This window comes from Chiloscyllium punctatum, chromosome 35 (genome assembly GCF_047496795.1).
Source record: "Chiloscyllium punctatum isolate Juve2018m chromosome 35, sChiPun1.3, whole genome shotgun sequence".
Classification (NCBI taxonomy): domain Eukaryota; kingdom Metazoa; phylum Chordata; class Chondrichthyes; order Orectolobiformes; family Hemiscylliidae; genus Chiloscyllium; species Chiloscyllium punctatum.
The window spans coordinates 2,080,920-2,102,650 of NC_092773.1; positions in this window are offsets into that span (position 1 = coordinate 2,080,920).

Sequence of the window (21,731 nt, forward strand, 5' to 3'; positions counted from 1 at the left end):
AGCCCCTCTGTTTCAGCACCTCTGTTTCAGCCCCTCTGTTTCAGCCCCTCGGTTTCTCGCCCTCTGTTTCAGCCCCACTGTTTCTCGCCCTCTGTTTCAGCCCCTCTGTTTCTCGCCCTCTGTTTCAGCCCCTCTGTTTCTCGCCCTCTGTTTCAGCCCCTCTGTTTCAGCCCCTCTGTTTCAGCCGCACTGTTTCAGCCCCTCTGTTTCTCGCCCCCTGCTTCAGCCCCTCTGTTTCAGCCCCTCTGTTTCTCGCCCTCTGTTTCAACCCCTCGGTTTCTCGCCCTCTGTTTTAGCCCCTCTGTTTCAGCCCCTCTGTTTCAGCCCCTCTGTTTCAGCCCCTCTGTTTCTCACCCTCTGTTTCAGCCCCTCGGTTTCTCGCCCTCTTTTTCAGCCCCTCTGTTTCAGCCCCTCTGTTTCAGCCCCCCTGTTTCTCGCCCCCTCTTTCAGCCCCTCTGTTTCAGCCCCTCTGTTTCAGCCCCTCTGTTTCACCCCTTCTGTTTCTCGCCCTCTGTTTCAGCCACTCTGTTTCAGCCCCTCTGTTTCTCGCCCCCTGTTTCAGCCCCTCTGTTTCAGCCCCTCTGTTTCAGCCCCTCTGTTTCAGGCCCTCTGTTTCAGGCCCTCTGTTTCTCGCCCTCTGTTTCAGCCCCTCTGTTTCTCGCCCCCTGTTTCAGCCCCTCTGTTTCAGCCCCTCGGTTTCTCGCCCTCTGTTTCTCGCCCTCTGTTTCAGCCCCTCTGTTTCAGCCCCTCTGTTTCAGCCCCTCTGTTTCAGCCCCTCTGTTTCTCGCCCTCTGTTTCAGCCCCTCTGTTTCAGCCCCTCTGTTTCAGCCCCTCTGTTTCAGCCCCTCGGTTTCTCGCCCTCTGTTTCAGCCCCTCTGTTTCCCGCCCTCTGTTTCAGCCCCTCTGTTTCAGCCCCTCTGTTTCTCGCCCTCTGTTTCTCGCCCTCTGTTTCTCGCCCTCTGTTTCAGCCCCTCTGTTTCTCACCCTCTGTTTCAGCCCCTCTGTTTCAGCCCCTCTGTTTCAGTCCCTCTGTTTCTCGCCCTCTGTTTCAGCCCCTCGGATTCTCGCCCTCTGTTTCAGCCCCTCTGTTTCTCGCCCTCTGTTTCAGCCCCTCTGTTTCAGCCCCTCTGTTTCAGCCCCTCTTTTTCTCACCCTCTCTTTCAGCCCCTCTGTTTCAGCCCCTCTGTTTCAGCCCCTCTGTTTCTCGCCCTCTGTTTCAACCCCTCTGTTTCAGCCCCTCTGTTTCAGCCCCTCTGTTTCAGCCCCTCTGTTTCTCACCCTCTGTTTCAGCCCCTCGGTTTCTCGCCCTCTGTTTCAGCCCCTCTGTTTCAGCCCCTCTGATTCAGCCCCTCTGTTTCTCGCCCCTGTTTCAACCCCTCTGTTTCAGCCCTTCTGTTTCTCGCCCTCTGTTTCAGCCCCTCTGTTTCAGCCCCTCTGTTTCTCGCCCCCTGTTTCAGCCCCTCTGTTTCAGCCCCTCTGTTTGAGCCCCTCTGTTTGAGCCCCTCTGTTTCTCGCCCTCTGTTTCAGCCCCTCTGTTTCTGGCCCCCTGTTTCAGCCCCTCTGTTTCAACCCCTCTGTTTCTCGCCCTCTGTTTCAGCCCCTCTGTTTCTCGCCCTCTGTTTCTCGCCCTCTGTTTCAGCCCCTCTATTTCAGCCCCTCTGTTTCAGCCACTCTGTTTCAGCCCCTCGGTTTCTCTCCCTCTGCATCAGCCCCTCTGTTTCAGCCCCTCTGATTCAGCCCCTCTGTTTCTCGCCCCTGTTTCAACCCCTCTGTTTCAGCCCTTCTGTTTCTCGCCCTCTGTTTCAGCCCCTCTGTTTCAGCCCCTCAGTTTCGCGCCCTCTGTTTCAGCCCCTCTGTTTCAGCCCCTCTGATTCAGCCCCTCTGTTTCTCGCCCCTGTTTCAACCCCTCTGTTTCAGCCCTTCTGTTTCTCGCCCTCTGTTTCAGCCCCTCTGTTTCAGCCACTTTGATTCTCGCCCCCTGTTTCAGCCCCTCTGTTTCAGCCCCTCTGTTTCAGCCCCTCTGTTTCAGCCCCTCTGTTTCTCGCCCTCTGTTTCAGACCCTCTGTTTCTCGCCCCCTGTTTCAGCCCCTCTGTTCAGCCCCTCTGTTTCTCGCCCTCTGTTTCAGCCCCTCTGTTTCTCGCCCTCTGTTTCTCGCCCTCTGTTTCAGCCCCTCTATTTCAGCCCCTCTGTTTCAGCCACTCTGTTTCACCCGCTCGGTTTCTCGCCCTCTGTTTCAGCCCCTCTGTTTCTCTCCCTCTGTTTCAGCCCCTCTGTTTCAGCCCCTCTGTTTCTCGCCCTCTGTTTCTCGCCTTCTGTTTCAGCCCCTCTGTTTCAGCACCTCTGTTTCAGCCCCTCTTTTTCAGCCCCTCGGTTACTCGCCCTCTGTTTCAGCCCCTCTGTTTCTCGCCCTCTTTTTCAGCCCCTCTGTTTCTCGCCCTCTGTTTCAGCCCCTCTGTTTCTCGCCCTCTGTTTCAGCCCCTCTGTTTCAGCCCCTCTGTTTCAGCCCCTCTGTTTCAGCCCCTCTGTTTCTCGCCCCCTGTTTCAGCCCCTCTGATTCAGCCCCTCTGTTTCTCGCCCCCTGTTTCATCCCTCTGTTTCAGCCCCTCTGTTTCTCGCCCTCTGTTTCAACCCCTCGGTTTCTCGCCCTCTGTTTTAGCCCCTCTGTTTCAGCCCCTCTGTTTCTCACCCTCTGTTTCAGCCCCTCGGTTTCTCGCCCTCTTTTTCAGCCCCTCTGTTTCAGCACCTCTGTTTCAGCCCCTCTGTTTCTCGCCCCCTGTTTCAGCCCCTCTGTTTCAGCCCCTCTGTTTCAGCCCCTCTGTTTCAGCCCTTCTGTTTCTCGCCCTCTGTTTCAGCCCCTCTGTTTCAGCCCCTCTGTTTCTCGCCCCCTGTTTCAGCCCCTCTGTTTCAGCCACTCTGTTTCAGCCCCTCTGTTTCAGCCCCTCTGTTTCTAGCCATCTGTTTCAGCCCCTCTGTTTCAGCCCCTCTGTTTCTCGCCCTCTGTTTCTCGCCCCCTGTTTCAGCCCCTCTGTTTCAGCCCCTCGGTTTCTCGCCCTCTGTTTCAGCCCCTCTGTTTCAGCCCCTCTGTTTCTCGCCCTCTGTTTCAGCCCCTCTGTTTCTCGCCCTCTGTTTCAGCCCCTCTGTTTCTCGCCCTCTGTTTCTCGCCCTCTGTTTCAGCCCCTCTGTTTCAGCCCCTCTGTTTCAGCCCTTCTGTTTCTCGCCCTCTGTTTCAGCCCCTCTGTTTCAGCCCCTCTGTTTCTCGCCCCCTGTTTCAGCCCCTCTGTTTCAGCCCCTCTGTTTCAGCCCCTCTGTTTCAGCCCCTCTGTTTCTAGCCCTCTGTTTCAGCCCCTCTGTTTCAGCCCCTCTGTTTCTCGCCCTCTGTTTCTCGCCCCCTGTTTCAGCCCCTCTGTTTCAGCCCCTCGGTTTCTCGCCCTCTGTTTCAGCCCCTCTGTTTCAGCCCCTCTGTTTCTCGCCCTCTGTTTCAGCCCCTCTGTTTCTCGCCCTCTGTTTCAGCCCCTCTGTTTCAGCCCCTCTGTTCAGCCCCTCGGTTTCTCGCCCTCTGTTTCAGCCCCTCGGTTTCTCGCCCTCTGTTTCAGCCCCTCTGTTTCAGCCCCTCTGTTTCAGCCCCTCTGTTTCTCGCCCTCTGTTTCAGCCCCTCTGTTTCAGCCCCTCTGTTTCTCGCCCTCTGTTTCAGCCCCTCTGTTTCTCACCCTCTGTTTCAGCCCCTCTGTTTCAGCCCCTTTGTTTCTCGCCCCCTGTTTCAGCCCCTCTGTTTCAGCCCCTCTGTTTCAGCTCCTCTGTTTCAGCCCCTCTGTTTCTCGCCCTCTGTTTCTCGCCCTCTGTTTCAGCCCCTCTGTTTCAGCCCCTCTGTTCCAGCCCCTCTGTTTCAGCCCCTCTGTTTCAGCCCCTCTGTTTCAGCCCCTCTGTTTCAGCCCCTCTGTTTCTAGCCCTCTGTTTCAGCCCCTCTGTTTCAGCCCCTCTGTTTCAGCCCCTCTGTTTCTCGCCCTCTGTTTCAGCCCCTCTGTTTCAGCCCCTCTGTTTCTCGCCCTCTGTTTCAGCCCCTCTGTTTCTCACCCTCTGTTTCAGCCCCTCTGTTTCAGCCCCTCTGTTTCAGCCCCTCTGTTCCAGCCCCTCTGATCCAGCCCCTCTGTTTCAGCCCCTCTGTTTCTAGCCCTCTATTTCAGCCCCTCTGTTTCTCGCCCTCTGTTTCTCGCCCCCTGTTTCAGCCCCACTGTTTCAGCCCCTCGGTTTCTCGCACTCTGTTTCATCCCCTCTGTTTCAGCCCCTTTGTTTCAGCCCCTCTGTTTCAGCCCCTCTGTTTCAGCCCCTCGGTTTCTCGCCCTCTGTTTCAGCCCCTCTGTTTCTCGCCCTCTGTTTCAGCCCTTCTGTTTCAGCCCCTCTGTTTCAGCCCCTCTGTTTCTCGCCCTCTGTTTCTCGCCCTCTGTTTCTCGCCTTCTGTTTCAGCCCCTCTGTTTCAGCACCTCTGTTTCAGCCCCTCTGTTTCAGCCCCTCGGTTTCTCGCCCTCTGTTTCAGCCCCACTGTTTCTCGCCCTCTGTTTCAGCCCCTCTGTTTCTCGCCCTCTGTTTCAGCCCCTCTGTTTCTCGCCCTCTGTTTCAGCCCCTCTGTTTCAGCCCCTCTGTTTCAGCCGCACTGTTTCAGCCCCTCTGTTTCTCGCCCCCTGCTTCAGCCCCTCTGTTTCAGCCCCTCTGTTTCTCGCCCTCTGTTTCAACCCCTCGGTTTCTCGCCCTCTGTTTTAGCCCCTCTGTTTCAGCCCCTCTGTTTCAGCCCCTCTGTTTCAGCCCCTCTGTTTCTCACCCTCTGTTTCAGCCCCTCGGTTTCTCGCCCTCTTTTTCAGCCCCTCTGTTTCAGCCCCTCTGTTTCAGCCCCCCTGTTTCTCGCCCCCTCTTTCAGCCCCTCTGTTTCAGCCCCTCTGTTTCAGCCCCTCTGTTTCACCCCTTCTGTTTCTCGCCCTCTGTTTCAGCCACTCTGTTTCAGCCCCTCTGTTTCTCGCCCCCTGTTTCAGCCCCTCTGTTTCAGCCCCTCTGTTTCAGCCCCTCTGTTTCAGGCCCTCTGTTTCAGGCCCTCTGTTTCTCGCCCTCTGTTTCAGCCCCTCTGTTTCTCGCCCCCTGTTTCAGCCCCTCTGTTTCAGCCCCTCGGTTTCTCGCTCTCTGTTTCTCGCCCTCTGTTTCAGCCCCTCTGTTTCAGCCCCTCTGTTTCAGCCCCTCTGTTTCAGCCCCTCTGTTTCTCGCCCTCTGTTTCAGCCCCTCTGTTTCAGCCCCTCTGTTTCAGCCCCTCTGTTTCAGCCCCTCGGTTTCTCGCCCTCTGTTTCAGCCCCTCTGTTTCCCGCCCTCTGTTTCAGCCCCTCTGTTTCAGCCCCTCTGTTTCTCGCCCTCTGTTTCTCGCCCTCTGTTTCTCGCCCTCTGTTTCAGCCCCTCTGTTTCTCACCCTCTGTTTCAGCCCCTCTGTTTCAGCCCCTCTGTTTCAGTCCCTCTGTTTCTCGCCCTCTGTTTCAGCCCCTCGGATTCTCGCCCTCTGTTTCAGCCCCTCTGTTTCTCGCCCTCTGTTTCAGCCCCTCTGTTTCAGCCCCTCTGTTTCAGCCCCTCTTTTTCTCACCCTCTCTTTCAGCCCCTCTGTTTCAGCCCCTCTGTTTCAGCCCCTCTGTTTCTCGCCCTCTGTTTCAACCCCTCTGTTTCAGCCCCTCTGTTTCAGCCCCTCTGTTTCAGCCCCTCTGTTTCTCACCCTCTGTTTCAGCCCCTCGGTTTCTCGCCCTCTGTTTCAGCCCCTCTGTTTCAGCCCCTCTGATTCAGCCCCTCTGTTTCTCGCCCCTGTTTCAACCCCTCTGTTTCAGCCCTTCTGTTTCTCGCCCTCTGTTTCAGCCCCTCTGTTTCAGCCCCTCTGTTTCTCGTCCCCTGTTTCAGCCCCTCTGTTTCAGCCCCTCTGTTTGAGCCCCTCTGTTTGAGCCCCTCTGTTTCTCGCCCTCTGTTTCAGCCCCTCTGTTTCTGGCCCCCTGTTTCAGCCCCTCTGTTTCAGCCCCTCTGTTTCTCGCCCTCTGTTTCAGCCCCTCTGTTTCTCGCCCTCTGTTTCTCGCCCTCTGTTTCAGCCCCTCTATTTCAGCCCCTCTGTTTCAGCCACTCTGTTTCAGCCCCTCGGTTTCTCTCCCTCTGCATCAGCCCCTCTGTTTCAGCCCCTCTGATTCAGCCCCTCTGTTTCTCGCCCCTGTTTCAACCCCTCTGTTTCAGCCCTTCTGTTTCTCGCCCTCTGTTTCAGCCCCTCTGTTTCAGCCACTTTGATTCTCGCCCCCTGTTTCAGCCCCTCTGTTTCAGCCCCTCTGTTTCAGCCCCTCTGTTTCAGCCCCTCTGTTTCTCGCCCTCTGTTTCAGACCCTCTGTTTCTCGCCCCCTGTTTCAGCCCCTCTGTTCAGCCCCTCTGTTTCTCGCCCTCTGTTTCAGCCCCTCTGTTTCTCGCCCTCTGTTTCTCGCCCTCTGTTTCAGCCCCTCTATTTCAGCCCCTCTGTTTCAGCCACTCTGTTTCAGCCGCTCGGTTTCTCGCCCTCTGTTTCAGCCCCTCTGTTTCTCTCCCTCTGTTTCAGCCCCTCTGTTTCAGCCCCTCTGTTTCTCGCCCTCTGTTTCTCGCCTTCTGTTTCAGCCCCTCTGTTTCAGCACCTCTGTTTCAGCCCCTCTTTTTCAGCCCCTCGGTTACTCGCCCTCTGTTTCAGCCCCTCTGTTTCTCGCCCTCTTTTTCAGCCCCTCTGTTTCTCGCCCTCTGTTTCAGCCCCTCTGTTTCTCGCCCTCTGTTTCAGCCCCTCTGTTTCAGCCCCTCTGTTTCAGCCCCTCTGTTTCAGCCCCTCTGTTTCTCGCCCCCTGTTTCAGCCCCTCTGATTCAGCCCCTCTGTTTCTCGCCCCCTGTTTCATCCCTCTGTTTCAGCCCCTCTGTTTCTCGCCCTCTGTTTCAACCCCTCGGTTTCTCGCCCTCTGTTTTAGCCCCTCTGTTTAAGCCCCTCTGTTTCAGCCCCTCTGTTTCAGCCCCTCTGTTTCTCACCCTCTGTTTCAGCCCCTCGGTTTCTCGCCCTCTTTTTCAGCCCCTCTGTTTGAGCACCTCTGTTTCAGCCCCTCTGTTTCTCGCCCCCTGTTTCAGCCCCTCTGTTTCAGCACCTCTGTTTCAGCCCCTCTGTTTCAGCCCTTCTGTTTCTCGCCCTCTGTTTCAGCCCCTCTGTTTCAGCCCCTCTGTTTCAGCCCCTCTGTTTCTCGCCCCCTGTTTCAGCCCCTCTGATTCAGCCCCTCTGTTTCTCGCCCCCTGTTTCATCCCTCTGTTTCAGCCCCTCTGTTTCTCGCCCTCTGTTTCAACCCCTCGGTTTCTCGCCCTCTGTTTTAGCCCCTCTGTTTAAGCCCCTCTGTTTCAGCCCCTCTGTTTCAGCCCCTCTGTTTCTCACCCTCTGTTTCAGCCCCTCGGTTTCTCGCCCTCTTTTTCAGCCCCTCTGTTTCAGCACCTCTGTTTCAGCCCCTCTGTTTCTCGCCCCCTGTTTCAGCCCCTCTGTTTCAGCCCCTCTGTTTCAGCCCCTCTGTTTCAGCCCTTCTGTTTCTCGCCCTCTGTTTCAGCCCCTCTGTTTCAGCCCCTCTGTTTCTCGCCCCCTGTTTCAGCCCCTCTGTTTCAGCCACTCTGTTTCAGCCCCTCTGTTTCAGCCCCTCTGTTTCTAGCCATCTGTTTCAGCCCCTCTGTTTCAGCCCCTCTGTTTCTCGCCCTCTGTTTCTCGCCCCCTGTTTCAGCCCCTCTGTTTCAGCCCCTCGGTTTCTCGCCCTCTGTTTCAGCCCCTCTGTTTCAGCCCCTCTGTTTCTCGCCCTCTGTTTCAGCCCCTCTGTTTCTCGCCCTCTGTTTCAGCCCCTCTGTTTCTCGCCCTCTGTTTCTCGCCCTCTGTTTCAGCCCCTCTGTTTCAGCCCCTCTGTTTCAGCCCTTCTGTTTCTCGCCCTCTGTTTCAGCCCCTCTGTTTCAGCCCCTCTGTTTCTCGCCCCCTGTTTCAGCCCCTCTGTTTCAGCCCCTCTGTTTCAGCCCCTCTGTTTCAGCCCCTCTGTTTCTAGCCCTCTGTTTCAGCCCCTCTGTTTCAGCCCCTCTGTTTCTCGCCCTCTGTTTCTCGCCCCCTGTTTCAGCCCCTCTGTTTCAGCCCCTCGGTTTCTCGCCCTCTGTTTCAGCCCCTCTGTTTCAGCCCCTCTGTTTCTCGCCCTCTGTTTCAGCCCCTCTGTTTCTCGCCCTCTGTTTCAGCCCCTCTGTTTCAGCCCCTCTGTTCAGCCCCTCGGTTTCTCGCCCTCTGTTTCAGCCCCTCGGTTTCTCGCCCTCTGTTTCAGCCCCTCTGTTTCAGCCCCTCTGTTTCAGCCCCTCTGTTTCTCGCCCTCTGTTTCAGCCCCTCTGTTTCAGCCCCTCTGTTTCTCGCCCTCTGTTTCAGCCCCTCTGTTTCTCACCCTCTGTTTCAGCCCCTCTGTTTCAGCCCCTTTGTTTCTCGCCCCCTGTTTCAGCCCCTCTGTTTCAGCCCCTCTGTTTCAGCTCCTCTGTTTCAGCCCCTCTGTTTCTCGCCCTCTGTTTCTCGCCCTCTGTTTCAGCCCCTCTGTTTCAGCCCCTCTGTTCCAGCCCCTCTGTTTCAGCCCCTCTGTTTCAGCCCCTCTGTTTCAGCCCCTCTGTTTCAGCCCCTCTGTTTCTAGCCCTCTGTTTCAGCCCCTCTGTTTCAGCCCCTCTGTTTCAGCCCCTCTGTTTCTCGCCCTCTGTTTCAGCCCCTCTGTTTCAGCCCCTCTGTTTCTCGCCCTCTGTTTCAGCCCCTCTGTTTCTCACCCTCTGTTTCAGCCCCTCTGTTTCAGCCCCTCTGTTTCAGCCCCTCTGTTCCAGCCCCTCTGTTTCAGCCCCTCTGTTTCAGCCCCTCTGTTTCTAGCCCTCTATTTCAGCCCCTCTGTTTCTCGCCCTCTGTTTCTCGCCCCCTGTTTCAGCCCCACTGTTTCAGCCCCTCGGTTTCTCGCACTCTGTTTCATCCCCTCTGTTTCAGCCCCTTTGTTTCAGCCCCTCTGTTTCAGCCCCTCTGTTTCAGCCCCTCGGTTTCTCGCCCTCTGTTTCAGCCCCTCTGTTTCTCGCCCTCTGTTTCAGCCCTTCTGTTTCAGCCCCTCTGTTTCAGCCCCTCTGTTTCTCGCCCTCTGTTTCTCGCCCTCTGTTTCTCGCCTTCTGTTTCAGCCCCTCTGTTTCAGCACCTCTGTTTCAGCCCCTCTGTTTCAGCCCCTCGGTTTCTCGCCCTCTGTTTCAGCCCCACTGTTTCTCGCCCTCTGTTTCAGCCCCTCTGTTTCTCGCCCTCTGTTTCAGCCCCTCTGTTTCTCGCCCTCTGTTTCAGCCCCTCTGTTTCAGCCCCTCTGTTTCAGCCGCACTGTTTCAGCCCCTCTGTTTCTCGCCCCCTGCTTCAGCCCCTCTGTTTCAGCCCCTCTGTTTCTCGCCCTCTGTTTCAACCCCTCGGTTTCTCGCCCTCTGTTTTAGCCCCTCTGTTTCAGCCCCTCTGTTTCAGCCCCTCTGTTTCAGCCCCTCTGTTTCTCACCCTCTGTTTCAGCCCCTCGGTTTCTCGCCCTCTTTTTCAGCCCCTCTGTTTCAGCCCCTCTGTTTCAGCCCCCCTGTTTCTCGCCCCCTCTTTCAGCCCCTCTGTTTCAGCCCCTCTGTTTCAGCCCCTCTGTTTCACCCCTTCTGTTTCTCGCCCTCTGTTTCAGCCACTCTGTTTCAGCCCCTCTGTTTCTCGCCCCCTGTTTCAGCCCCTCTGTTTCAGCCCCTCTGTTTCAGCCCCTCTGTTTCAGGCCCTCTGTTTCAGGCCCTCTGTTTCTCGCCCTCTGTTTCAGCCCCTCTGTTTCTCGCCCCCTGTTTCAGCCCCTCTGTTTCAGCCCCTCGGTTTCTCGCCCTCTGTTTCTCGCCCTCTGTTTCAGCCCCTCTGTTTCAGCCCCTCTGTTTCAGCCCCTCTGTTTCAGCCCCTCTGTTTCTCGCCCTCTGTTTCAGCCCCTCTGTTTCAGCCCCTCTGTTTCAGCCCCTCTGTTTCAGCCCCTCGGTTTCTCGCCCTCTGTTTCAGCCCCTCTGTTTCTCGACCTCTGTTTCAGCCCCTCTGTTTCAGCCCCTCTGTTTCTCGCCCTCTGTTTCTCGCCCTCTCTTTCTCGCCCTCTGTTTCAGCCCCTCTGTTTCTCACCCTCTGTTTCAGCCCCTCTGTTTCAGCCCCTCTGTTTCAGTCCCTCTGTTTCTCGCCCTCTGTTTCAGCCCCTCGGATTCTCGCCCTCTGTTTCAGCCCCTCTGTTTCTCGCCCTCTGTTTCAGCCCCTCTGTTTCAGCCCCTCTGTTTCAGCCCCTCTTTTTCTCACCCTCTCTTTCAGCCCCTCTGTTTCAGCCCCTCTGTTTCAGCCCCTCTGTTTCTCGCCCTCTGTTTCAACCCCTCTGTTTCAGCCCCTCTGTTTCAGCCCCTCTGTTTCAGCCCCTCTGTTTCTCACCCTCTGTTTCAGCCCCTCGGTTTCTCGCCCTCTGTTTCAGCCCCTCTGTTTCAGCCCCTCTGATTCAGCCCCTCTGTTTCTCGCCCCTGTTTCAACCCCTCTGTTTCAGCCCTTCTGTTTCTCGCCCTCTGTTTCAGCCCCTCTGTTTCAGCCCCTCTGTTTCTCGTCCCCTGTTTCAGCCCCTCTGTTTCAGCCCCTCTGTTTGAGCCCCTCTGTTTGAGCCCCTCTGTTTCTCGCCCTCTGTTTCAGCCCCTCTGTTTCTGGCCCCCTGTTTCAGCCCCTCTGTTTCAGCCCCTCTGTTTCTCGCCCTCTGTTTCAGCCCCTCTGTTTCTCGCCCTCTGTTTCTCGCCCTCTGTTTCAGCCCCTCTATTTCAGCCCCTCTGTTTCAGCCACTCTGTTTCAGCCCCTCGGTTTCTCTCCCTCTGCATCAGCCCCTCTGTTTCAGCCCCTCTGATTCAGCCCCTCTGTTTCTCGCCCCTGTTTCAACCCCTCTGTTTCAGCCCTTCTGTTTCTCGCCCTCTGTTTCAGCCCCTCTGTTTCAGCCACTTTGATTCTCGCCCCCTGTTTCAGCCCCTCTGTTTCAGCCCCTCTGTTTCAGCCCCTCTGTTTCAGCCCCTCTGTTTCTCGCCCTCTGTTTCAGACCCTCTGTTTCTCGCCCCCTGTTTCAGCCCCTCTGTTCAGCCCCTCTGTTTCTCGCCCTCTGTTTCAGCCCCTCTGTTTCTCGCCCTCTGTTTCTCGCCCTCTGTTTCAGCCCCTCTATTTCAGCCCCTCTGTTTCAGCCACTCTGTTTCAGCCGCTCGGTTTCTCGCCCTCTGTTTCAGCCCCTCTGTTTCTCTCCCTCTGTTTCAGCCCCTCTGTTTCAGCCCCTCTGTTTCTCGCCCTCTGTTTCTCGCCTTCTGTTTCAGCGCCTCTGTTTCAGCACCTCTGTTTCAGCCCCTCTTTTTCAGCCCCTCGGTTACTCGCCCTCTGTTTCAGCCCCTCTGTTTCTCGCCCTCTTTTTCAGCCCCTCTGTTTCTCGCCCTCTGTTTCAGCCCCTCTGTTTCTCGCCCTCTGTTTCAGCCCCTCTGTTTCAGCCCCTCTGTTTCAGCCCCTCTGTTTCAGCCCCTCTGTTTCTCGCCCCCTGTTTCAGCCCCTCTGATTCAGCCCCTCTGTTTCTCGCCCCCTGTTTCATCCCTCTGTTTCAGCCCCTCTGTTTCTCGCCCTCTGTTTCAACCCCTCGGTTTCTCGCCCTCTGTTTTAGCCCCTCTGTTTAAGCCCCTCTGTTTCAGCCCCTCTGTTTCAGCCCCTCTGTTTCTCACCCTCTGTTTCAGCCCCTCGGTTTCTCGCCCTCTTTTTCAGCCCCTCTGTTTGAGCACCTCTGTTTCAGCCCCTCTGTTTCTCGCCCCCTGTTTCAGCCCCTCTGTTTCAGCACCTCTGTTTCAGCCCCTCTGTTTCAGCCCTTCTGTTTCTCGCCCTCTGTTTCAGCCCCTCTGTTTCAGCCCCTCTGTTTCTCGCCCCCTGTTTCAGCCCCTCTGTTTCAGCCCCTCTGTTTCAGCCCCTCTGTTTCAGCCCCTCTGTTTCTAGCCCTCTGTTTCAGCCCCTCTGTTTCAGCCCCTCTGTTTCTCGCCCTCTGTTTCTCGCCCCCTGTTTCAGCCCCTCTGTTTCAGCCCCTCGGTTTCTCGCCCTCTGTTTCAGCCCCTCTGTTTCAGCCCCTCTGTTTCTCGCCCTCTGTTTCAGCCCCTCTGTTTCTCGCCCTCTGTTTCAGCCCCTCTGTTTCAGCCCCTCTGTTCAGCCCCTCGGTTTCTCGCCCTCTGTTTCAGCCCCTCGGTTTCTCGCCCTCTGTTTCAGCCCCTCTGTTTCAGCCCCTCTGTTTCAGCCCCTCTGTTTCTCGCCCTCTGTTTCAGCCCCTCTGTTTCAGCCCCTCTGTTTCTCGCCCTCTGTTTCAGCCCCTCTGTTTCTCACCCTCTGTTTCAGCCCCTCTGTTTCAGCCCCTCTGTTTCTCGCCCCCTGTTTCAGCCCCTCTGTTTCAGCCCCTCTGTTTCTCGCCCTCTGTTTCAGCCCCTCTGTTTCTCGCCCTCTGTTTCTCGCCCTCTGTTTCAGCCCCTCTGTTTCAGCCCCTCTGTTCCAGCCCCTCTGTTTCAGCCCCTCTGTTTCAGCCCCTCTGTTTCTAGCCCTCTATTTCAGCCCCTCTGTTTCTCGCCCTCTGTTTCTCGCCCCCTGTTTCAGCCCCACTGTTTCAGCCCCTCGGTTTCTCGCACTCTGTTTCATCCCCTCTGTTTCAGCCCCTTTGTTTCAGCCCCTCTGTTTCAGCCCCTCTGTTTCTCGCCCTCTGTTTCAGCCCCTCTGTTTCAGCCCCACTGTTTCAGCCCCTCTGTTTCTCGCCCTCTGTTTCAGCCCCTCTGTTTCAGCCCCTCTGTTTCTCGCCCTCTGTTTCAGCCCCTCTGTTTCAGCCCCTCTGTTTCAGCCCCTCTGTTTCAGCCCCTCTGTTTCTCGCCCTCTGTTTCAGCCCCTCGGTTTCTCGCCCTCTGTTTCAGCGCCTCTGTTTCAGCCCCTCTATTTCAGCCCCTCTGTTTCAGCCCCTCTGTCTCTCGCCCTCAGTTTCAGCCCCTCTGTTTCTCGCTCCCTGTTTCAGCCCCTCTGTTTCAGCCCTTCTGTTTCTCGCCCTCTGTTTCAGTCCCTCTGTTTCAGCCCCTCTGTTTCTCGCCCCCTGTTTCAGCCCCTCTGTTTCAGCCCCTCTGTTTCAGCCCCTCTGTTTCTCGCCCTCTGTTTCAGCACCTGTGTTTCTCGCCCCCTGTTTCAGCCCCTCTGTTTCAGCCCCTCTGTTTCTCGCCATCTGTTTCAGCCCCTCTGTTTCTCGCCCTCTGTTTCTCGCCCTCTGTTTCAGCCCCTCTGTTTCAGCCCCTCTGTTTCAGCCCCTCGGTTTCTCGCCCTCTGTTTCAGCCCCTCTGTTTCTCGCCCTCTGTTTCAGCCCTTCTGTTTCAGCCCCTCTGTTTCAGCCCCTCTGTTTCTTGCCCTCTGTTTCTCGCCCTCTGTTTCTCGCCTTCTGTTTCAGCCCCTCTGTTTCAGCACCTCTGTTTCAGCCCCTCTGTTTCAGCCCCACTGTTTCTCGCCCTCTGTTTCAGCCCCTCTGTTTCTCGCCCTCTGTTTCAGCCCCTCTGTTTCTCGCCCTCTGTTTCAGCCCCTCTGTTTCAGCCCCTCTGTTTCAGCCGCACTGTTTCAGCCCCTCTGTTTCTCGCCCCCTGCTTCAGCCCCTCTGTTTCAGCCCCTCTGTTTCTCGACCTCTGTTTCAACCCCTCGGTTTCTCGCCCTCTGTTTTAGCCCCTCTGTTTCAGCCCCTCTGTTTCAGCCCCTCTGTTTCAGCCCCTCTGTTTCTCACCCTCTGGTTCAGCCCCTCGGTTTCTCGCCCACTTTTTCAGCCCCTCTGTTTCAGCCCCTCTGTTTCAGCCCCCCTGTTTCTCGCCCCCTGTTTCAGCCTCTCTGTTTCAGCCCCTCTGTTTCAGCCCCTCTGTTTCACCCATTCTGTTTCTCGCCCTCTGTTTCAGCCACTCTGTTTCAGCCCCTCTGTTTCTCGCCCCCTGTTTCAGCCCCTCTGTTTCAGCCCCTCTGTTTCAGCCCCTCTGTTTCAGGCCCTCTGTTTCAGGCCCTCTGTTTCTCGCCCTCTGTTTCAGCCCCTCTGTTTCTCGCCCCCTGTTTCAGCCCCTCTGTTTCAGCCCCTCGGTTTCTCGCCCTCTGTTTCTCGCCCTCTGTTTCAGCCCCTCTGTTTCAGCCCCTCTGTTTCAGCCCCTCTGTTTCAGCCCCTCTGTTTCTCGCCCTCTGTTTCAGCCCCTCTGTTTCAGCCCCTCTGTTTCAGCCCCTCTGTTTCAGCCCCTCGGTTTCTCGCCCTCTGTTTCAGCCCCTCTGTTTCTCGACCTCTGTTTCAGCCCCTCTGTTTCAGCCCCTCTGTTTCTCGCCCTCTGTTTCTCGCCCTCTCTTTCTCGCCCTCTGTTTCAGCCCCTCTGTTTCTCACCCTCTGTTTCAGCCCCTCTGTTTCAGCCCCACTGTTTCAGCCCCTCTGTTTCTCGCCCTCTGTTTCAGCCCCTCTGTTTCAGCCCCTCTGTTTCTCGCCCTCTGTTTCAGCCCCTCTGTTTCAGCCCCTCTGTTTCAGCCCCTCTGTTTCAGCCCCTCTGTTTCTCGCCCTCTGTTTCAGCCCCTCGGTTTCTCGCCCTCTGTTTCAGCGCCTCTGTTTCAGCCCCTCTATTTCAGCCCCTCTGTTTCAGCCCCTCTGTCTCTCGCCCTCAGTTTCAGCCCCTCTGTTTCTCGCTCCCTGTTTCAGCCCCTCTGTTTCAGCCCTTCTGTTTCTCGCCCTCTGTTTCAGTCCCTCTGTTTCAGCCCCTCTGTTTCTCGCCCCCTGTTTCAGCCCCTCTGTTTCAGCCCCTCTGTTTCAGCCCCTCTGTTTCTCGCCCTCTGTTTCAGCACCTGTGTTTCTCGCCCCCTGTTTCAGCCCCTCTGTTTCAGCCCCTCTGTTTCTCGCCATCTGTTTCAGCCCCTCTGTTTCTCGCCCTCTGTTTCTCGCCCTCTGTTTCAGCCCCTCTGTTTCAGCCCCTCTGTTTCAGCCCCTCGGTTTCTCGCCCTCTGTTTCAGCCCCTCTGTTTCTCGCCCTCTGTTTCAGCCCTTCTGTTTCAGCCCCTCTGTTTCAGCCCCTCTGTTTCTTGCCCTCTGTTTCTCGCCCTCTGTTTCTCGCCTTCTGTTTCAGCCCCTCTGTTTCAGCACCTCTGTTTCAGCCCCTCTGTTTCAGCCCCACTGTTTCTCGCCCTCTGTTTCAGCCCCTCTGTTTCTCGCCCTCTGTTTCAGCCCCTCTGTTTCTCGCCCTCTGTTTCAGCCCCTCTGTTTCAGCCCCTCTGTTTCAGCCGCACTGTTTCAGCCCCTCTGTTTCTCGCCCCCTGCTTCAGCCCCTCTGTTTCAGCCCCTCTGTTTCTCGACCTCTGTTTCAACCCCTCGGTTTCTCGCCCTCTGTTTTAGCCCCTCTGTTTCAGCCCCTCTGTTTCAGCCCCTCTGTTTCAGCCCCTCTGTTTCTCACCCTCTGGTTCAGCCCCTCGGTTTCTCGCCCACTTTTTCAGCCCCTCTGTTTCAGCCCCTCTGTTTCAGCCCCCCTGTTTCTCGCCCCCTGTTTCAGCCTCTCTGTTTCAGCCCCTCTGTTTCAGCCCCTCTGTTTCACCCATTCTGTTTCTCGCCCTCTGTTTCAGCCACTCTGTTTCAGCCCCTCTGTTTCTCGCCCCCTGTTTCAGCCCCTCTGTTTCAGCCCCTCTGTTTCAGCCCCTCTGTTTCAGGCCCTCTGTTTCAGGCCCTCTGTTTCTCGCCCTCTGTTTCAGCCCCTCTGTTTCTCGCCCCCTGTTTCAGCCCCTCTGTTTCAGCCCCTCGGTTTCTCGCCCTCTGTTTCTCGCCCTCTGTTTCAGCCCCTCTGTTTCAGCCCCTCTGTTTCAGCCCCTCTGTTTCAGCCCCTCTGTTTCTCGCCCTCTGTTTCAGCCCCTCTGTTTCAGCCCCTCTGTTTCAGCCCCTCTGTTTCAGCCCCTCGGTTTCTCGCCCTCTGTTTCAGCCCCTCTGTTTCTCGACCTCTGTTTCAGCCCCTCTGTTTCAGCCCCTCTGTTTCTCGCCCTCTGTTTCTCGCCCTCTCTTTCTCGCCCTCTGTTTCAGCCCCTCTGTTTCTCACCCTCTGTTTCAGCCCCTCTGTTTCAGCCCCTCTGTTTCAGTCCCTCTGTTTCTCGCCCTCTGTTTCAGCCCCTCGGATTCTCGCCCTCTGTTTCAGCCCCTCTGTTTCTCGCCCTCTGTTTCAGCCCCTCTGTTTCAGCCCCTCTGTTTCAGCCCCTCTTTTTCTCACCCTCTCTTTCAGCCCCTCTGTTTCAGCCCCTCTGTTTCTCGCCCCCTGTTTCAGCCCCTCTGTTTCAGCCCCTCTGATTCAGCCCCTCTGTTTCTCGCCCCCTGTTTCAGCCCCTCTGTTTCTCACCCTCTGTTTCAGCCCCTCGGTTTCTCGCCCTCTGTTTCAGCCCCTCTGTTTCAGCCCCTCTGTTTCATCCCCTCTGTTTCTCGCCCCCTGTTTCAGCCCCTCTGTTTCAGCCCCTCTGTTTCAGCCCCTCTGTTTCAGCCCTTCTGTTTCTCGCCCTCTGTTTCAGCCCCTCTGTTTCAGCCCCTCTGTTTCTCGCCCCCTCTTTCAGCCCCTCTGTTTCAGCCCCTCTGTTTCAGCCCCTCTGTTTCAGCCCCTCTGTTTCTCGCCATCTGTTTCAGCCCCTCTGTTTCTCGCCCTCTGTTTCACCCCTCGGTTTCACACCCTCTGTTTCAGCCCCACTGTTTCAGCCCTTCTGTTTCTCGCCCTCTGTTTCAGCCCCTCTGTTTCAGCCCCTCTGTTTCTCGACCTCTGTTTCTCGCCCCCTGTTTCAGCCCCTCTGTTTCAGCCCCTCTGTTTCAGCCCCTCTGTTTCAGCCCCTCTGTTTCTCGCCCCCTGTTTCAGCCCCTCTGTTTCAGCCCCTCTGTTTCAGCCCCTCTGTTTCTCGCCCTCTGTTTCAGCCCCTCTGTTTCTCGCCCACTGTTTCAGCCGCTCTGTTTCAGCCCCTATGTTTCTCGCCCTCTGTTTCAGCCCTTCTGTTTCTCGCCCTCTGTTTCTCGCCCTCAGTTTCAGCCCCTCTGTTTCAGCCCCTCTATTTCAGCCCCTCGGTTTCTCGCCCTCTGTTTCAGCCCCTCTGTTTCTCGCCCACTGTTTCAGCCCCTCTGTTTCAGCCCTTCTGTTTCAGCCCCTCTGTTTCAGCCCCTCTGTTTCTCGCCCTCTGTTTCTCGCCTTCTGTTTCAGCCCCTCTGTTTCTCGCCCTCTGTTTCAGCCCCTCTGTTTCAGCCCCTCGGTTTCTCGCCCTCTGTTTCAGCCCCTCTGTTTCTCGCCCTCTGTTTCAGCCCCTCTGTTTCTCACCCTCTGTTTCAGCCCCTCTGTTTCAGCCCCTCTGTTTCTCGCCCTCTGTTTCAGCCCCTCGGATTCTCGCCCTCTGTTTCAGCCCCTCTGTTTCAGCCCCTCTGTTTCAGCCCCTCTGTTTCAGCCCCTCTGTTTCTCGCCCTCTGTTTCAGCCCCTCTGTTTCAGCCCCTCTTTTTCTCGCCCTCTCTTTCAGCCCCTCTGTTTCAGCCCCTCTGTTTCAGCCCCTCTGTTTCAGCCCCTCTGTTTCTCGCCTTCTGTTTCAGCCCCTCGGTTTCTCGCCCTCTGTTTCAGCGCCTCTGTTTCAGCCCCTCTGTTTCAGCCCCTCTGTCTCTCGCCCTCTGTTTCAGCCCCTCTATTCTCGCTCCCTGTTTCAGCCCCTCTGATTCAGCCCCTCTGTTTCTCGCCCCCTGTTTCAGCCCCTCTGTTTCAGCCCCTCTGTTTCTCGCCCTCTGTTACAACCCCTCGGTTTCTCGCCCTCTGTTTTAGCCCCTCTGTTTCAGCCCCTCTGTTTCAGCCCCTCTGTTTCAGCCCCTCTGTTTCTCACCCTCTGTTTCAGCCCCTTCGGTTTCTCGCCCTCTGTTTCAGCCCCTCTGTTTCAGCCCCTCTGTTTCTCGCCCCCTGTTTCAGCCCCTCTGTTTCAGCCCTTCTGTTTCTCGCCCTCTGTTTCAGCCCCTCTGTTTCAGCCCCTCTGTTTCTCGCCCCCTGTTTCAGCCCCTCTGTTTCAGCCCCTCTGTTTCAGCCCCTCTGTTTCTCGCCCTCTGTTTCAGCCCCTCTGTTTCTCGCCCCCTCTTTCAGCCCCTCTGTTTCAGCCCCTCTGTTTCTCGCGCTCTGTTTCAGCCCCTCTGTTTCTCGCCCTCTGTTTCTCGCCCTCTGTTTCAGCCCCTCTATTTCAGCCCCTCTGTTTCAGCCCCTCTGTTTCTCGCCCTCTGTTTCTCGCCCTCTGTTTCTCGCCTTCTGTTTCAGCCCCTCTGTTTCAGCACCTCTGTATCAGCCCCTCTTTTTCAGCCCCTCGGTTTCTCGCCCTCTGTTTCAGCCCCTCTGTTTCTCACCCTCTTTTTCAGCCCCTCTGTTTCTCGCCCTCTGTTTCAGCCCCTCTGTTTCTCGCCCTCTGTTTCAGCCCCTCTGTTTCAGCCCCTCTGTTTCAGCCCCTCTGTTTCAGCCCCTCTGTTTCTCGCCCCCTGTTTCAGCCCTTCTGTTTCAGCCCCTCTGTTTCTCGCCCCCTGTTTCAGCCCCTCTGTTTCAGCCCCTCTGTTTCTCGCCCTCTGTTTCAACCCCTCGGTTTCTCGCCCTCTGTTTTAGCCCCTCTGTTTAAGCCCCTCTGTTTCAGCCCCTCTGTTTCAGCCCCTCTGTTTCTCACCCTCTGTTTCAGCCCCTCGGTTTCTCACCCTCTTTTTCATCCCCTCTGTTTCAGCCCCTCTGTTTCAGCCCCTCTGTTTCAGCCCCTCTTTTTCTCGCCCTCTGTTTCAGCCCCACTGTTTCAGCCCCTCTGTTTCTCGCCCTCTGTTTCAGCCCCGCTGTTTCAGCCCCTCTTTTTCTCGCCCTCTGTTTCAGCCCCTCTGTTTCAGCCCCTCTGTTTCAGCCCCTCTGTTTCTCGCCCTCTGTTTCAGCCCCTCGGTTTCTCGCCCTCTGTTTCAGCGCCTCTGTTTCAGCCCCTCTGTTTCAGCCCCTCTGTTTCAGCCCCTCTGTCTCTCGCCCTCTGTTTCATCCCCTCTGTTTCTCGCTCCCTGTTTCAGCCCCTCTGATTCAGCCCCTCTGTTTCTCGCCCCCTGTTTCAGCCCCTCTGTTTCAGCCCCTCTGTTTCTCACCCTCTGTTTCAACCCCTCGGTTTCTCGCCCTCTGTGTTAGCCCCTCTGTTTCAGCCCCTCTGTTTCAGCCCCTCTGTTTCAGCCCCTCTGTTTCAGCCCCTCTGTTTCTCGCCCTCTGTTTCAACCCCTCGGTTTCTCGCCCTCTGTTTTAGCCCCTCTGTTTATGCCCCTCTGTTTCAGCCCCTCTGTTTCAGCCCCTCTGTTTCTCACCCTCTGTTTCAGCCCCTCGGTTTCTCACCCTCTTTTTAAGCCCCTCTGTTTCAGCCCCTCTGTTTCAGCCCCTCTGTTTCAGCCCCTCTTTTTCTCGCCCTCTGTTTCAGCCCCACTGTTTCAGCCCCTCTGTTTCTCGCCCTCTGTTTCAGCCCCTCTGTTTCAGCCCCTCTTTTTCTCGCCCACTGTTTCAGCCCCTCTGTTTCAGCCCCTCTGTTTCAGCCCCTCTGTTTCTCGCCCTCTGTTTCAGCCCCTCGGTTTCTCGCCCTCTGTTTCAGCGCCTCTGTTTCAGCCCCTCTGTTTCAGCCCCTCTGTTTCAGCCCCTCTGTCTCTCGCCCTCTGTTTCAGCCCCTCTGTTTCTCGCTCCCTATTTCAGCCCCTCTGATTCAGCCCCTCTGTTTCTCGCCCCCTGTTTCAGCCCCTCTGTTTCAGCCCCTCTGTTTCTCACACTCTGTTTCAACCCCTCGGTTTCTCGCACTCTGTTTTAGCCCCTCTGTTTCAGCCCCTCTGTTTCAGCCCCTCTGTTTCAGCCCCTCTGTTTCTCACCCTCTGTTTCAGCCCCTCGGTTTCTCGCCCTCTGTTTCAGCCCCTCTGTTTCAGCCCCTCTGTTCCAGCACCTCTGTTTCAGCCCCTCTGTTTCAGCCCCTCTGTTTCTAGCTCTCTGTTTCAGCCCCTCTGTTTCAGCCCCTCGGTTTCTCGCCCTCTGTTTCAGCGCCTCTGTTTCAGCCCCTCTGTTTCAGCCCCTCTGTTTCAGCCCCTCTGTCTCTCGCCCTCTGTTTCAGCCCCTCTGTTTCTCGCTCCCTGTTTCAGCCCCTCTGATTCAGCCCCTCTGTTTCTCGCCCCCTGTTTCAGCCCCTCTGTTTCAGCCCTTCTGTTTCTCGCCCTCTGTTTCAGCCCCTCTGTTTCAGCCCCTCTGTTTCTCGCCCCCTGTTTCAGCCCCTCTGTTTCAGCCCCTCTGTTTCAGCCCCTCTGTTTCTCGCCCTCTGTTTCAGCCCCTCTGTTTCTCGCCCCCTGTTTCAGCCCCTCTGTTTCAGCCCCTCTGTTTCTCGCCCTCTGTTTCAGCCCCTCTGTTTCTCGCCCTCTGTTTCTCGCCCTCTGTTTCAGCCCCTCTATTTCAGCCCCTCTGTTTCAGCCACTCTGTTTCAGCCCCTCGCTTTCTCGCCCTCTGTTTCAGCCCCTCTGTTTTTCGCCCTCTGTTTCAGCTCTTCTGTTTCAGCCCCTCTGTTTCAGCCCCTCTGTTTCTCGCCCTCTGTTTCTCGCCCTCTGTTTCTCGCCTTCTGTTTCAGCCCCTCTGTTTCAGCGCCTCTGTATCAGCCCCTCTTTTTCAGCCCCTCGGTTTCTCGCCCTCTGTTTCAGCCCCTCTGTTTCTCGCCCTCTTTTTCAGCCCCTCTGTTTCTCGCCCTCTGTTTCAGCCCCTCTGTTTCTCGCCCTCTGTTTCAGCCCCTCTGTTTCAGCCCCTCTGTTTCAGCCCCTCTGTTTCAGCCCCTCTGTTTCTCGCCCCCTGTTTCAGCCCCTCTGTTTCAGCCCCTCTGTTTCAGCCCCTCTGTTTCAGCCCCTCTGTTTCTCGCCCCCTGTTTCAGCCCCTCTGTTTCAGCACCTCTGTTTCAGCCCCTCTGTTTCAACCCCTCTGTTTCTAGCCCTCTGTTTCAGCCCTTCTGTTTCTCGCCCTCTGTTTCAGCCCCTCTGTTTCTCGCCGTCTGTTTCAGCCCCTCTGTTTCAGCCACTCTGTTTCAGCCCCTCTGTTTCAGCCCCCCTGTTTCTCGCCCCCTGTTTCTGGCCCCTGTTTCAGCCCCTCTGTTTCAGCCCCTCTGTTTCAGCCCCTCTGTTTCTAGTCCTCTGTTTCAGCCCCTCTGTTTCAGCCCCCTGTTTCTCGCCCTCTGTTTCAGCCCCTCTGTTTCAGCCCCTCTGTTTCAGCTCCTCTGTTTCTCGCCCTCTGTTTTAGCCCCTCTGTTTCGCGCCCTCTGTTTCAGCCCTTCTGTTTCCCGCCCTCTGTTTCTCGCCCTCTGTTTCAGCCCCTCTGTTTCTCGCCCTCTGTTTCAGCCCCTCTGTTTCAGCTCCTCTGTTTCTCGCCCTCTGTTTTAGCCCCTCTGTTTCGCGCCCTCTGTTTCAGCCCTTCTGTTTCCCGCCCTCTGTTTCTCGCCCTCTGTTTCAGCCCCTCTGTTTCTCGCCCTCTGTTTCAGCCCCTCTGTTTCAGTCCCTCTGTTTCAGCCCCTCTGTTTCTCGCCCCCTGTTTCAGCCCCTTTGTTTCAGCCCCTCTGTTTCAGCCCCCTGTTTCTCGCCCTCTGTTTCAGCCCTTCTGTTTCAGCCCCTCTGTTTCAGCCCCACTG